The sequence below is a fragment of the Mirounga angustirostris genome, unplaced genomic scaffold, assembly GCF_029215605.1.
Source record: "Mirounga angustirostris isolate CCGP_5_RB_7025 unplaced genomic scaffold, mMirAng1.0.hap1 SCAF_2, whole genome shotgun sequence".
NCBI lineage: Eukaryota > Metazoa > Chordata > Mammalia > Carnivora > Phocidae > Mirounga > Mirounga angustirostris.
In genome coordinates, this window is record NW_026991710.1 from 33233277 (window position 1) to 33247456 (window position 14180).

At 38.1% G+C, this 14180-nt stretch overlaps 1 protein-coding gene across 6 annotated transcripts in view; it reads left to right on the plus strand.

The window, feature by feature from the left end:
* The window catches only part of N4BP2 (NEDD4 binding protein 2), a 104158-nt gene that overhangs the window by 7551 nt on the left and 82427 nt on the right, over window positions 1–14180 (plus strand). For all 6 annotated transcript variants that reach the window (XR_010409339.1, XR_010409338.1, XM_064584395.1 and 3 more), the window contains exon 2: window positions 7427–7523. The gene's annotated coding sequence lies outside the window, so the exon portion shown is untranslated. The remainder of the gene's footprint in view (window positions 1–7426; window positions 7524–14180) is intronic.

A 14180-nucleotide genomic window follows, 5' to 3' on the forward strand; every position in this document is an offset into this window, starting at 1 on the left:
ATATGCTTCACATGGTGGGACCTGGTTCCTGCCAGCACAGGCTTATCTATTTAGAGCCTTATGTACAAGGTTTTAGGTAGATTTGGTCACATGTCCATCCCTTGACTGATTCCTGCAGCTGAGGAGATGAGGTGCTATGCTTAGTTTAGTTTAGATCATGTGATGTGCTCGTTTATGTGTCAGGAGTCTGTTTTCTAACAGACCAGGGGAGGAGAAGGAGTTCTGGGCGGACACAAAGAATATTCATTATAATTCTTAACCATTCTTCTGATTATAAATTTATTTTCTTAGGTACTTTATTTGTGAAAAAGAGATACTCAGTATTACGTATGTGAGTATTCCAGGTACTAAAGTGGAAAGTCTAATATTTTGTTTTTTTAAAAAATTATTTATTTATTCATGAGAAATAGAAGCAGAGGCAGAGGGAGAAGCAGGCTCCCCGTGGAGCAGGGAGCCAGATGTGGGGCTTGATCCCAGAACCTTGGGATCATGACCTGAGCCAAAGGCAGATGCTTAACCGACTGAGCCACCCAGGCACCCTGGGAAGTCTAATATTTTAAAGAACTAATTTGGCTTTTTGGTTTGTGCTGGCATGTAACAAATATTTATTGAGCTCTTGCTTGCTAAATAACACATTACCTGGGAGATGCTTATCAACTAGTGGTCTAAGCAAGTAAATACAGAGGTGCTAAGATAGAGGTATATCTAGGGTGCAGTGGGAGCTGTGTCTAAGTCAGACTTTAGGATAGCAGAAAAACCTTCTGAAGGAAAGTTAACTAAGCCAAGAAATATGGGTTGGGTGGAAAGGTGTAGAGGGACTTTGGGGCAGAACATTTGTGAAGCACAGAGATGTGAAATGTCCTACTTTGTGTGGGGAAACAAATAATTAGATACAGAAATAATAGAGAGCACCTGAGGAGGACTAGAGGAAGAGGAAGCTAGGGGTACATAAGAGACCAGATCATAGAAGTCCTTGAGTACTTTCCCTAGGAGTTGGAACTTGATCTTGAAAACTGTAGAGTCATTGAAGGATTTTAAGCTGGACCTCTCAGGCTTGAAGGGCCTATGTAATATCCAAGTGGCTATGACTGTTAGGCAGTTAAGTATATTGGAGTTTTGGAGAGAATTCTGGGCTGGAGTTGTAGTTACAGGTATTGAAACCATGGGTTTAGATGGGCCTAGAAAAAGCTGGTGGAGCAGAAAGTTGGGAGACAGAATCCAGGGGAACCATGACATTGAAAAGACAGAGCAAAAGAGAAGAAATCAATGGAGACTGAGAAGGGGCAGCCAGAGAAAAACCAGTAGGGGGAAGATTGCTTTGGATTAAGACAAACAGGAAGTGGGAATTTGAAACAACAAATGTAAATTATTATTTTACAAAACAGTGTAGGGAATACTAGGAATTTGGTTAGTCTCAGTTAAGAAATCTGATGCTTATCAACTCTGGGTGTATTGAGAAAATTAAATTCCTTCCTTCCTCCCTCCCTCCCTCCCTCCCTAAGATTTTATTTTTCGTAATGTCTACACCCAAAGTGGGGCTCGAACTCACAACCCTGAGATCAAGAGTCACATGCTCTACTGATTGAGCTAGCCAGGTGCCCCAAGAAAATCAAATTTCTAAACCGTTTTTCCAGTGCAGGAATTTGAACTTTTAGACTTTTTAAAGGCAGAAAGGAGAGGATGGAGGCTTTTTGGTAGGTGATGGTTCATAGGAAAGAAGTGGTTGAGTAGGGGATGGATATAGTATATGTACAATCCTAGTAGATAGTATTTTGCATATAGTTTCTGGAGCTAAAGAGATCCAGGAGATCTATTCTATCACAGGACCCAAAGTTGATAATTGATTATGTAGTTGTAACTAACATAATTCACTTCTCAGGGTTTCTATTTGTGATTTTCTTTTCTGTTCTATTTCTGACTCTAACTCTCTTCATTAAAAGATTTTATTTATTTGTCAGGGAGAGACTGAGAGAGAGAGGTAGGCAGAGGGAGATGCAGGCTCCCTGTTGAGCAAGGAGCCCGATGTGGGACTTGATCCCAGGACCTCTGGGATCATGACCTGAGCTGAAGGCAGGCACTTAACCCACTGAGCCACCCAGGCATCCCTGACTCCAACTCTCTTCAGTGAACATTTTCTTTCCCTGCTAAATCATCTTCTCTTATTTTTTTCCCTTTGTAGTTTTAACCCCTTACAGGTTTTTTTGTTTTTTTTTTTTTTTAAAAGATTTTATTTATTTATTTGACAGAGACACAGAGAGAGAGGGAACACAAGCAGGGGCAGTGAGAGAGGGAGAAGCAGGCTTCCCACCGACTAGGGAGCCCAATTCGGGGCTTGATCCCAGGACCCTGGGATCATGACCTGAGCCAAAGGCAGACGCTTAACGACTAAGCCACCCAGGCACCTCCCTAAACCCCTATAGTTTTATTAAAAAAATTGGTGAACAGGGGCGCCTGGGTGGCTCAGTTGGTTAAGCGACTGCCTTCAGCTCAGGTCATGATCCTGGAGTCCCGGGATCGAGTCCCGCATCGGGCTCCCTGCTCAGCGGGGAGTCTGCTTCTCCCTCTCCCGCTCCCCCCTCTTGTGCTCTTTCTCTCTCTCACTCTCTCTCTCAAATAAATAAATAAAATCTAAAAAAAAAAAATTGGTAAACATATAACATAAAATTTACTATCCTAACCATTTTTAGATGAACAGTACAGTAATGTTAACTATATGTGCACTGTTAATACAATAGATCTCTAGAATGTTTTCATCTTGTAGAACTGAAGCTCTAGTCCCATCAAACAATTCTCCTTTTCTTCCTCTTCTCCAGCCCCTTGCAACCATCGTGCTACTTGCTGTTTCTAAGAGCTCGACTACTTTAGATACTTCATATAAGTGGAATCGTACAGTATTTGCATTTTTATGACTGGATTATTTCACTTAGCATAATGTCCTCAAGGCTTATCCATGTTGCAGCATATAACAGGATTGCCTTCCTTTTTTGAGGCTGCGTATTATTGCATCATGTGTGTTTGTGTGTACACCATGTATTCTTTATCCTTTTTTCTGTTAATGAACATTTATGTTGCATGGACATTTTTGGTTGCTTCCACTTCTTGGCTATTGTGAATAATGCTTTAATGAACATGATTGTGCAAATATTTCTTTGGGATCTTGTTTTCATTTCTTTTTGATATATACCCAAAAAGTGGGATTGATGGATCATAATCTATTTTTAATTTTGGAGGAACCTCCATATTGTTTTCCATAGCAGCTGCACATTTTATTTTTATTTTTAAAATTTTAAATCCAGTATAATTAACATCCAGTGTGAAATTAGTTTCAGGTATATAATATAGGACTCAGCAATTCTATATATTACTCAGCTGGTGCACATTTTACATTCTCACCAGCAGTACACAAGGGTTTCAGTTTCTTCCCATCCTTACCAACACTTGTTCCTGCCCCCTTTTTTTTGGTGGTGGCCATCCTAACAGGTGTGAGGTGATATCTCATTATGGTTTTAATTAACATTTCCTGATGATTAGTGATGTTGAACATCTTTTCATATGCTTGTAGGTCATTTGTGTATCAATCGCCTATGGAGAAATGTCTGTTCAAGTCCTTTGCCCATTTTGAAAATTGAGGGGTTTTTTTTTGTTTGTTTGTTTTGTTGACTTGTAAGAGTTATTTATATATTTTGGATATTAACACCTTATCAGATATATGGTTTGCAAATATTTCTCCTATTCTGTAGATTGCCTTTTTGCTCTGTTGATTGTTTTCCTTTGCTGTGCAAAAGTTTTTTTTTTAAGTTTGATATAGTCCTGTTTGTTTATTTTTGCTTTTGTTTCCTGTGCTTTGGTGCCATAACCAAGAAGTCATTGCCAGTCCAATGTTATGAAGCTTTCTGCCATGTTTTCTTCTAAGAGTTTTATGGTTTCAGGTCTTACGTTGAGGTCTTTAACCCATTTTGAGTTAATTTTTGTATATGGTATCAGGTAAGGGTCCAGGTTCATTCTTTTGCATGTGGATATCCAGTTCTTCAAGCACCATTTGTTGAAAAGACTATCCTCTCCCCATTGTGTAGCCTTCGTATCCTTGTCAAAAATCACTTGACTGTAGGGGTACCTGGGTGGTGCAGTTAGTTGAGTGACTGACTCTTGGTTTTGGCTTAGGTCATGATCTCAGGGTCATGAGATCGAGACCCACGTCAGGCTCCATGCTCAGTGTGGAGTCTGCTTGGGATTCTTTCTGTCTTCCTCTCCCTTCCCTTTTGCCCCTTCCCCCGCTTGTGCTCACTCCCTCTCTCTGTCTCTGTCTCTCTCAAGTAAATAAAGATTACTTGACTGTGTATGTGAGGGTTTATTTCTGGGCTCTATATTCTATTGCAGCTGTTCTTCTGCTTCTTTATGCCAGTACCGTACAGTTTTGATTACTGTAGTTTTGTTAATATGTTTTGAAATCAGGAAGCCAGTCAGGAAACAAAGACTTTAGCTTTGTTTTAATTTCTCAAGGTTGTTTGGCTATTCAGGGTCCTTTTCTTCTTCTTTTTTTTTTTTTTTAAGAGTGTTTATTTGAGAGAGAGTGAAAGTGATCCACAGAGGGAGAGGGATCATAGAGGGAGAGGGAGAAGCAGACTTGCCGCTGAGCAGATAGCTGTTGCGAGCGGATAGCCTGTTGCCCCAATTCAAGGTCCTTTTCTTCATTTAAAAAAATTAATTTTTTTAAAGTAGGCTCCACGCCGAATGTGGGGCTTAAACTCACAACCCTGAGATCAAGAGTCATATGGTCCACTGATTGAGCCAGCCAGGAGCCCCTCCTTCAGTTTTATCCTTTAAGATTTCTTCTTTCAGGGGCACCTGGGTGGCTCAGTTAGGTAAGTGTCTGCCTTTGGCTCACGTCATGATCCCAGAGTCCCCTGCGGGGGGGGGGCGGGGAGTGGGGAGTCTGCTTCTCCCTCTGCCCCTCACCCCACTCTTGTGCTCTTTCTCTCTCTCTCTCAAATAAATAAATAAAATCTTTTTTTTTTTTTTTAAAGATTTTATTTATTTATTTGAGACAGAAGGAGAGGGAGGAGGGTCAGAGGGAGAAGCAGACTCCTTGCCGAGCAGGGAGCCCGATGTGGGACTCGATCCCGGGACTCGATCCCGGGACTCCAGGATCATGACCTGAGCCGAAGGCAGTCGCTTAACCAACTGAGCCACCCAGGCGCCCTAAATAAATAAAATCTTAAGAAAAAAAGATTTCTTCTTTGATTTTCTTCCTTCCCTTTACTTATAGCATGATTGAATTTTTCTTCTCAGAATGCATATGGATAGATAACCAGATACAACCTTTACTCTGCTTTATGAAAACTTGGCATATTTGAATTAGAAGTTTCAAATTAAGTGTTGGTATTTGGATTAAAAAAGGATTTTACTTTGTAGACTAGACAAACAAGTTTACTTGAAGCATGGTACATTCTAAGAACTTTTACAAATGGAAAATACTTAAGCATATAGAAAAGTAGAATAGTATATTGAACCCACCTTCTAGATTCAAATAATTGTTAGTAATTTTGCCACATTTACTTTACATATCTGTGTATGTATGTATAAATATCCTGCACCATTTAAAAGTAAATTAATGGTGGCAAGTGGAATTTGTTTTTTGGTTTTTCCTTTTCTTTTTTTTTTTTTTTTTTTTTAAGATTTTGTTTATTTGAGAGAGAAAGAGTGGGTGAGAGAGAGCACAAGCCAGAGGGAGAGGGAGAAACAGACTCCCCGCTGAGCAGGGAGCCCAACGTGGGGCTCAATCCCAGGACCCTGGGATCATGACCTGAGCTGAAGGCAGATGTTTAACCGACTGAACCACCCAGGAAAAGCCACCCATGGTTTTTCCTTTTTGAGTATTATACATTTATGTTATAGGTGTATATATTTTGGACTTTGCTCAATTTTGTTTAAGGGTTTAGTTTGAAATTTGCTCTTTTAAAAAAATTATAAGAAGACATATTATCTTTAGCATATATCCCAGAAAAAGGATATTCTCTGATACAGCTGTAAAACCATGATTATTCCTAGCAAAATTATCATAATTCCCTAATATATAATACTCATACCATAGTCTTATTTCTCCAATTGTTCCCAAAACCTCTTTTATTGTTTTTTTGTTTTTTTTTTTAATTTAATTTTTTTAGGCAGAGAGAGGCAAAGGGAGAGGAAGAGAAAGCATCTTAAGCAGGCTCCATGCCCAGGGTGGAGTGTGACGTGGGGCTTGATCTCACAACCTGGAGAACATGACCTGAACTAAAATCAAGAGTTGGATGATTAACTGACTGAGCCACTGAGGCGCCCCTTTTATTGTTTTTTTTTTAATACCAAATTCAAATCAAGAGCTACCTATTGCATTTAGTTATCTCTTGAGTTTTTTTTTTTATAGAACTGCCTCTCTTAGCTATCTCTTCACCACCCTCCCTCTCTTACTCCGTGATACAGATTTGTTAGCTCTGTTGAGAATGTCTGACATTTTTTGTATTGCTGATCGTTTACTCATGGTGTAGTAGAACTTTTTCCTCTATCCCCTATATTTTCTATAAACAGGGAGTTAGGGGCTGCCTAGGTGACTCAGTTAGTTAAGCTTCGGACTCTTGACTTGGGCTCAGGTCATGATCTCAGGGTTGTGAGATCAAGCCCCATGTTGGGCTCTGTGCCGAGCCTGGAGCCTGCTTAGAATTCTCTCTCTCCTTCTGTCTCCCCGCCGCCGGCCCCCCCCCCCCCCATATTTAAACTTGGAGTTATATCTAAAGGTGTTTCAGATTCAGGTTAAAGATTTTTGGAAGAGTACTAAATAAAAGTGATGCTCTGTATTCATATTGTTTCATATTAAGAGCACATAATGTTTAGTTGTCCCATCATTCTGATGCTGTGTTTCATCACCAGGTGACAACCAGATCATTTTATTGAAAAGTTATCTTTTTCTTTTTGCATCTGTAAGTCATCTGTGGATGGCACTTTGGCTCCGGGTAAATCTCTATCAACCTGTTTCACCTAATGATTTTAGCCTTCATTGATGATTGCTGATTCTTGTTCAGCTACTTGTTAGAAATGTTAAGATTCTGTTGTTCCTTTTACATTCCTTTTGCATAGTCATCTTCTATGAAGAAGTTTCCCTCATCAATTTGGGCTATTTTGTTATCTTGAAATAATGTTCTACCTGGAGAATAAATGCTTAGTTTGTTCCTTTAATATAACCATTTCCAGAGGGTTATAGTTACCTCTAGTGGTGGCAAATGAGGTTGGCCTTTTTTGTCTTTTTTTTACTTTTGTGCCTTTCTCTGTGGAATATCATATGTACTTAGGTTATAAGTATTACATGTTTTGAACTTTGATTTCATTTAGGATTATAGTTTGATATAGATTTGCCTTTTATTATATGTATAAAATTATTTTTTTTTTGTAGTAAGAAGACATGTTGAATAACAGGAAGAGCTGTAGAGTTTGTAGATATCAACTGTGGCCTTAATAAGCACGTTCTTAGCATCAATGTTGGACAGATGGTAAGTATTATTAAAGTCATAGAGGATGAATATTTTACACATAGGTTCTCAAACATTTTTATTTGAGTGATTAAAAAAATCTCTCAGAAGGAAAATGTAATCACGGATTTTGTTACTAGAATTTCTCAAAGAGCTTGTGGTTGTGTAAAACAACTATATTGTAGTCCTGTTCCCCACCCCCTTTTTTTTAATTCAGCTTCCTTTCAGATTTTTTTTTTTTTAAGATTTATTTATTTATTTGTCAGAGTGAGAGAGAGCGAGAGAGAGAGAGTGCACAAGCAGAGGGAGTGGCAGGCAGAGGGAGAAGTAGGCTCCCCACCAAGCAAGGAGCCCGATGTGGGACTTGATCCTAGGACCCTGGGATCGTGAGCCAAAGGCAGATGCTTAACTGACTGAGCCACCCAGGCATCCCTGCTTTTCCCCTTTAATATTTCCTCTTTAATGTTGTAGTTTCTGTTTCTAAAATGCATCTTCATATTTTATATATTCTCCATTTGCAAATATTATTTGTGCACCTATTTTATGTATGGGACTATGGCTATCTGTCAGATTGGAGTATATATCATCATCTATGTTATCAAGGAACATGGCTAATGGGGAAATAAACACATACAGATGAAAATATGTTGGGGGGCACCTGGGTGGCTCAGTCGTTAAGCGTCTGCCTTCGGCTCAGGTCATGATCCCGGGGTCCTGGGATCGAGCCCCACATTGGGCTCCTTGCTGGGCGGGAAGCCTGCTTCTCCCTCTCCCACTCCCCCTGCTTGTGTTTCCGCTCTTGCTGTGTCTCTCTCTGTCAAATAAATAAATTAAATCTTTAAAAAAAAAAGAAAGAAAATATGTTGGTAAAACCAACAATGTGAGGCTCTAAAATAACCAAGCAAGACTAGTACTGGCAGTAAGTAATGAGGAATTATAGAAAGTGTTGAAGAACTCTAAGAATTACCACTTCCTGGATTCTTTGGCCAAGATATGTATATTATTTAGCAACTGGCTTTTTCCTTTAAGAGTATGTCTCAGAGGTCTTTCTGGTTTCTACACACATCTGGTTTCTTCATTCTATCTTAAACTGTTTAATAGTTGCCTAGTATTCTAAAGGGTGATTTTAATCATAATTTATTTAGCCATACTCTTATCCAGGGATATTTAGGATGTCTTCAGTGATCGATTATAATAGTTCTTATGTCAGATAGATACACTTTAAGATTATTGGTTACCTTAATTTGATTACATTTTCTATAAATGCTATTTTTTTTTTAGTGACACACCCTTTGGTACCTTGATCAGATTTAATATTTATCTTACTTTTATCACAGTGGTGCACTTAAAATCATTTTGTAGGTGACTTAATCCCCAGTAAAGATGGATTGATTGGTTTTGGTAGCATTTGTTTCTGAAAGAGATGTTTCTTGATCTTGTTTGGGATGATACAATGTTTTGAGTCCCGTGGCTCCCATATATATATTCCTTATAGAGAGATGCTTTTTGTTTTTCTTTTTTTGATGATTTTAAGGAGCTAAAGTATTATTAATAAATTTGATTGTTAGTATCAATTTTCTTAGGCCTGTTCTTTCTAGATGGTTGATATTGCATATATTAAATAGAATATCTTTCTTGATTGTTATAGAAATTTGTTATTCTGATATTTTTCTGTAAAGGTTATCTAAAATTAGTAGTCTTTATATAAATATAGCAGATTTATTCATAAAATGACATGGTAAATTTTTTTAGTGAGTGTTGTGTTGATGATGTAGCTTTCAATAGGAAGGTATTTTTTGAAGTGGTGTTTATTGGTATATTCACTTTAATGGCAGTACTGACTATTGCCATACCACTGTTAGAGTTCATGTTCACTCTACTACTTTTATAAATTTCATGTTAACCCAGAATTTTTTTTTTAATGTTTAAAAGAACATATATCTTTATCTGTTGAAACAAAACAAAACAAAACAAAAAACTCAAGTTGATAAGGCCTCTGCGTACCATGCGGGAATATTTTGATGATAATTAGTGAGCAAGTATATATTGGTTAGGTTCTCTATCAGGTTAAAATTAAATAATAGAGGTAGAAGAGCTTGGAAAATGTGTATATGAAATTTAAATATTCATGGTCTCATTATTAACAAAAATTTATATTATTTATTTTTAAGTTCTTCATTTGAGCCAGTTCTTTCACATTTCTCCATAGTATATCAAACCTTACTTACCCATCCTTATTTTCCATATCCTTTTAGAATACACTCTCTAGGTCAGGTATGTATGTGAAGAAGCTACATAACCTTGTTTAAACTAGTGTATCAATAAGGCTCTCTTTATGGAAAAAGGAAGATGCATAAGATCAGTTGATAAAAGTTGAACATTACTCAAGTGAATAAATGGAATTGAAATAATCTAGATATATAAAATAAAACTGGTACTTGGGTGGTAGTGTATGTTTTTATAGCAATTCCCCATTATACTAAATATTGGTTGGACACTTAAGCTACCTACATGTTTAGATCTTTTTCCATATAAATAGACACAATGGAAAAAGGTGGAAGGGATGTATGGTTTGCCAGCTGGAGGAAGTATAGGGGAAGTCTAAGATTCATCTTTGATAATAGTGATTTTTTTTCCCCCTGATTATTGAAGTATGTATATATTATAGATTATTTGGAAAATGCAAAAGTAGTATATAAAAAGAGTAGTATGCTAAAAATAAAGTTACTTGTGGGGCACCTGAGTGGCTCAGTTGGTTAAGCGACTGCCTTCAGCTTAGGTCATGATCCTGGAATCCCGGGATCCAGTCCTGCATCGGGCTCCCTGCTCAGTGGGGAGTCGCTTCTCCCTCTGACCCTCTCCCCTCTCATGCTCTGTCTCACTTTCTCTCAAATAAATAAATAAACTCTTAAAAAAAAAAAAAAAGTTACTTGTAATCCCATTACGCAGGGATTTCTTTTCCAGTCTAATATTATAGTCTAATCTAGTCCCATTTGGGTGTCTGTATAAATTACATTTAGAGTTGTGTCTTGCTTTCTTTTCGAACATTGTCTTAAAAAAAAACTCTCAAATATTATCCAAAATATAGTCTTTAATGACTGTACAAAATTCCAATTTAGGAATCTAAATGGATATTGTGCTTAGTGGAGTCTAACAAATCTGGGTTCAATCCCACTTTTGCTACTTAAGAGCCTTAAGCTTGATACTTATCTTTTCTAGTCCTTAGTTTTCTTATTTGCAAAATAGGCATAATATTACTTACCATTTTAAGAGTTAAGTAAAATCATGATCTTAACATTCTAGCTGGCATTTGTGAAGTATTTAGTAAATTATACTTACTATCACCAGAAATTATTTTATCATTCCTTTCTCACTACTTAGTTGTTTTTGGTTTTTCTTTGTAAAAAATTCCTGTATTTTGAACATTTCTGTATAAATGTCTATTTATATATGTAAATCTGATTATTTTTTATGATGAATTCCTAAAAGTGGAATTGTTGGATCAAAGAATAAAAGTACAGTTGACCCTTGAACAACACAGGCTTAACCTGCCGGGATCCACTCACATGGAAATTTCTTATAGTACAGTACTGTAAATATATTTTCTCCTTATATTTTTCTTAATAACATTTTGTTTTCTCTAGCTTACTTTATTGTAACAAAACAGTATATAATACATTTACAAAATTTGTGTTAATTGACTTTATGTTTATATTCTCAGTAAGGCTTCCAGTCAAGAATAGGCTATTAGTAGTTAAGTCAAAAGCTATCAGTAGATTTTTGACTGGGTGGTTGGTGTTCTTGACACCTCCCCCAACATTGTTCAAAGGTTAACTGTAATTTAAGATTTCTTTTTTTCTTTTAAAGAATTTTTATTTATTTATTTGACAGAGAGAGAGCATAGCAGGTGGAGTAGCAGGGAGAGGGAGAGGGAGAAGCAGGCTCCCCGCTGAGCAAGAAGCCAGATGTGGGGCTCGATCCCAGTACTCTGGGATCATGACCGGAGCCGAAGGCAGTCGCTTAATCAACTGAGCCACCCAGGCACCCCTAATTTAAGATTCCTTGATACACAGTGCCAGTTTGCTTTCTAGAAAGGTTATACTAGTTTATTCTCATTACAGTGTATGAGAATTCCTATTTCACTGTAGACTTGCCAACAGTGGCTATTATTATTTTGAAAATTATTTTTTGTCTATTAGGCAACATAAGAGTATTTGACATAACAGTAATGTTCTCTTTAAAAAAGAAAAAAAGAGGGGCACCTGGGTGGCTCAGTCATTCAGCGTCTGCCTTCGGCTCAGGTCATGGTCCCAGGGTCCTGGGATCGAGCCCCGCATTAGGCTCCCTGCTCGGCGAGAAGCCTGCTTCTCCCTCTTCCCACTCCCCCTGCTTGTGTTCCCTCTCTCGCTATGTTTCTCTATGTCAAGTAAATAAAATCTTAAAAAAAAAAAAGAAAAGAAAAAAGAGAGAGAGGGAGGGAGGGAGGATGGGCATGGAGCCTAATGTGGGGCTTGAACTCAGGACCCTGAGATTAAGACCTGAGCTGAGATCAAGAGTCAGACGTTTAACTGACTGAGCCACCCATGCACCCCAGTAATATTCTTTTAACTTCATTTTATTAATGGGGTTAAACTTCTAAATTTTTATTGAGTATTACTGTTTCTTTTCAGAATTTTATACCTAAGGCTTTCCTGTTCAAGAGCCCCACATCTGGCTTCTTGCTCAGCGGGGAGCCTGCTTCTCCCTCTCCCTCTCCCTGCTACTCCACCTGCTATGCTCTCTCTCTGTCAAATAAAAAAATTCTTCTTATTTCTTTTTCCTTGCCTTAATCCTTTATTTATCTAGCAGAAATTTATTGAGCGCTTACTATGTGCTAGACATTGTTTTGATATTGGTATACAGTTTTGGTACTTATTTAGTTTAGTGATGGCAGTAGAGGAGTGGACAGAATTGCCAAAAACCTTTGTCTTCAGAGTTTACTTTCTAGTGTCAGGGTATATACAGCCATTAAACAAAATAAACATTGAAATTAGAGGGTGTTAATTTCTTTGGAGGAAAAAATAATGAAAGGGAGATGGAGAGAACATGCGTGTGTACAGTTTTGCATAGGATGGTTAGGGGAAACCTTGCTGCAAAGATGCTATAAGTGAAGTCTTGTAAGGAGTGAGTCAGGTAGATATCTGGGGGAAGTGCATTTCAGGATTTGATTTAAGTGTAAGGGCAGTGAAACAGGAGAATTCTGGGTGAATTTAAGAAAGAGCAGGAGGGAGAGTAGCAAGAAATGATTTGAAAGAGTTACTAGGGAACCAGACTGTTTCATATCTTAACTAGGCCATTTTAAGAACATGGGCTTTTACTTTATATGAAATGCAGAGGTGTTGGAAGCTTTAAAACAAACCTTTGACTTAGGATCTACTGATTCGACAGAGTCCCTGTCAATATTCCATCTGGCTTCTTTGCAGAAATTGGTAAACTAATTCTAAATTTTGCATGTAAATCCAAGGGGCCCAGAATAGTCAAAAGTCTTGGAAAAGAAGAGCGAAGTTCAAAGGCTCACTTTTCCTGATTTTTTTTTTTTTAAAGATTTTATTTGTCAGAGAGAGACAGAGTATAAGCAGGAGGAGCAGCAGGCAGAGGGAGAAGCAGGATTCCCACTGAGCAAGGAGCCCGATGTGGGACTCAATCCCACGACCTGGGATCATGACCTGAGCAGAAGGCAAATGCTTAACTGACTGAGCTATCCAGGCATTCCTACTTTTCCTGATTTTAAAACTTAACTACAAATCAAGATGGTGTGATACTGGCATAAGAGTAGATTTATAGGGGTGCCTTGGTGGCTCAGTTGGTTAAGCGTCTGCCTTCAGCTCAGGTCATGATCTCAGGGTCCTGGGATCAAATCCCCCATTGGACTCCCTGCTCAGTGGGGAGTCTACTTCTCCCTCTGCCTCTGCCCCTCCTCTCCTTGTACTCTTTCTCAAATAAACAAATAAAATCTTAAAATAAAAAGAGTAGATGTATAGATCAGTAAAATAGAATTGAGAATACAGTAATAAACCCTTATAGTTATGGTCAATTGATTTTTGACATGGGTGCCAAGACCATTCGTTGGAGAAATAGTCTTTTTTTTTTTTTTTTTAAAGATTTTTATTTATTTATTTGAGGGAGAGAACACGCGAACCGAGGGGGGTAGGGAGCAGGAGAGGGAGAAATAGACTCCCCGCTGAGCAGGGAGCCCGATGTGGGGCTCAGTCTCAGGACCCTGGGATCATGACCTGAGTCTAAGGCAGATGCTTAATGGACTGAGCCACCCAGGTGCCCCAAGAATAGTCTTTTCAACAGATGGTACTGGGACAACTGGATATCCACATGAAAAAGAATTGACTTAGACCCCTATCTCATACCACATACAAAAATTAATTAAAAATGGATTAAAGACCTAAACGTAAAAGCTAAAACTTGTAAAACTTTTCGAGGAAAACATAGGCATAAATCTTTGTGACTTTTGTTTCAGCAGTGGTTTCTTAGATAGGACACCAAAAGTGTAAGTGACAAATGAAAAATACAGATAAATTCGTCAAGATAAAAAATGTTTGTGCTTCAGAGGATACCATCAACAAAGTGAAAGGATGGGGCGCCTGGGTCCTTTCCCACAGAATGGGAGAAGAGATTTGATAAAGG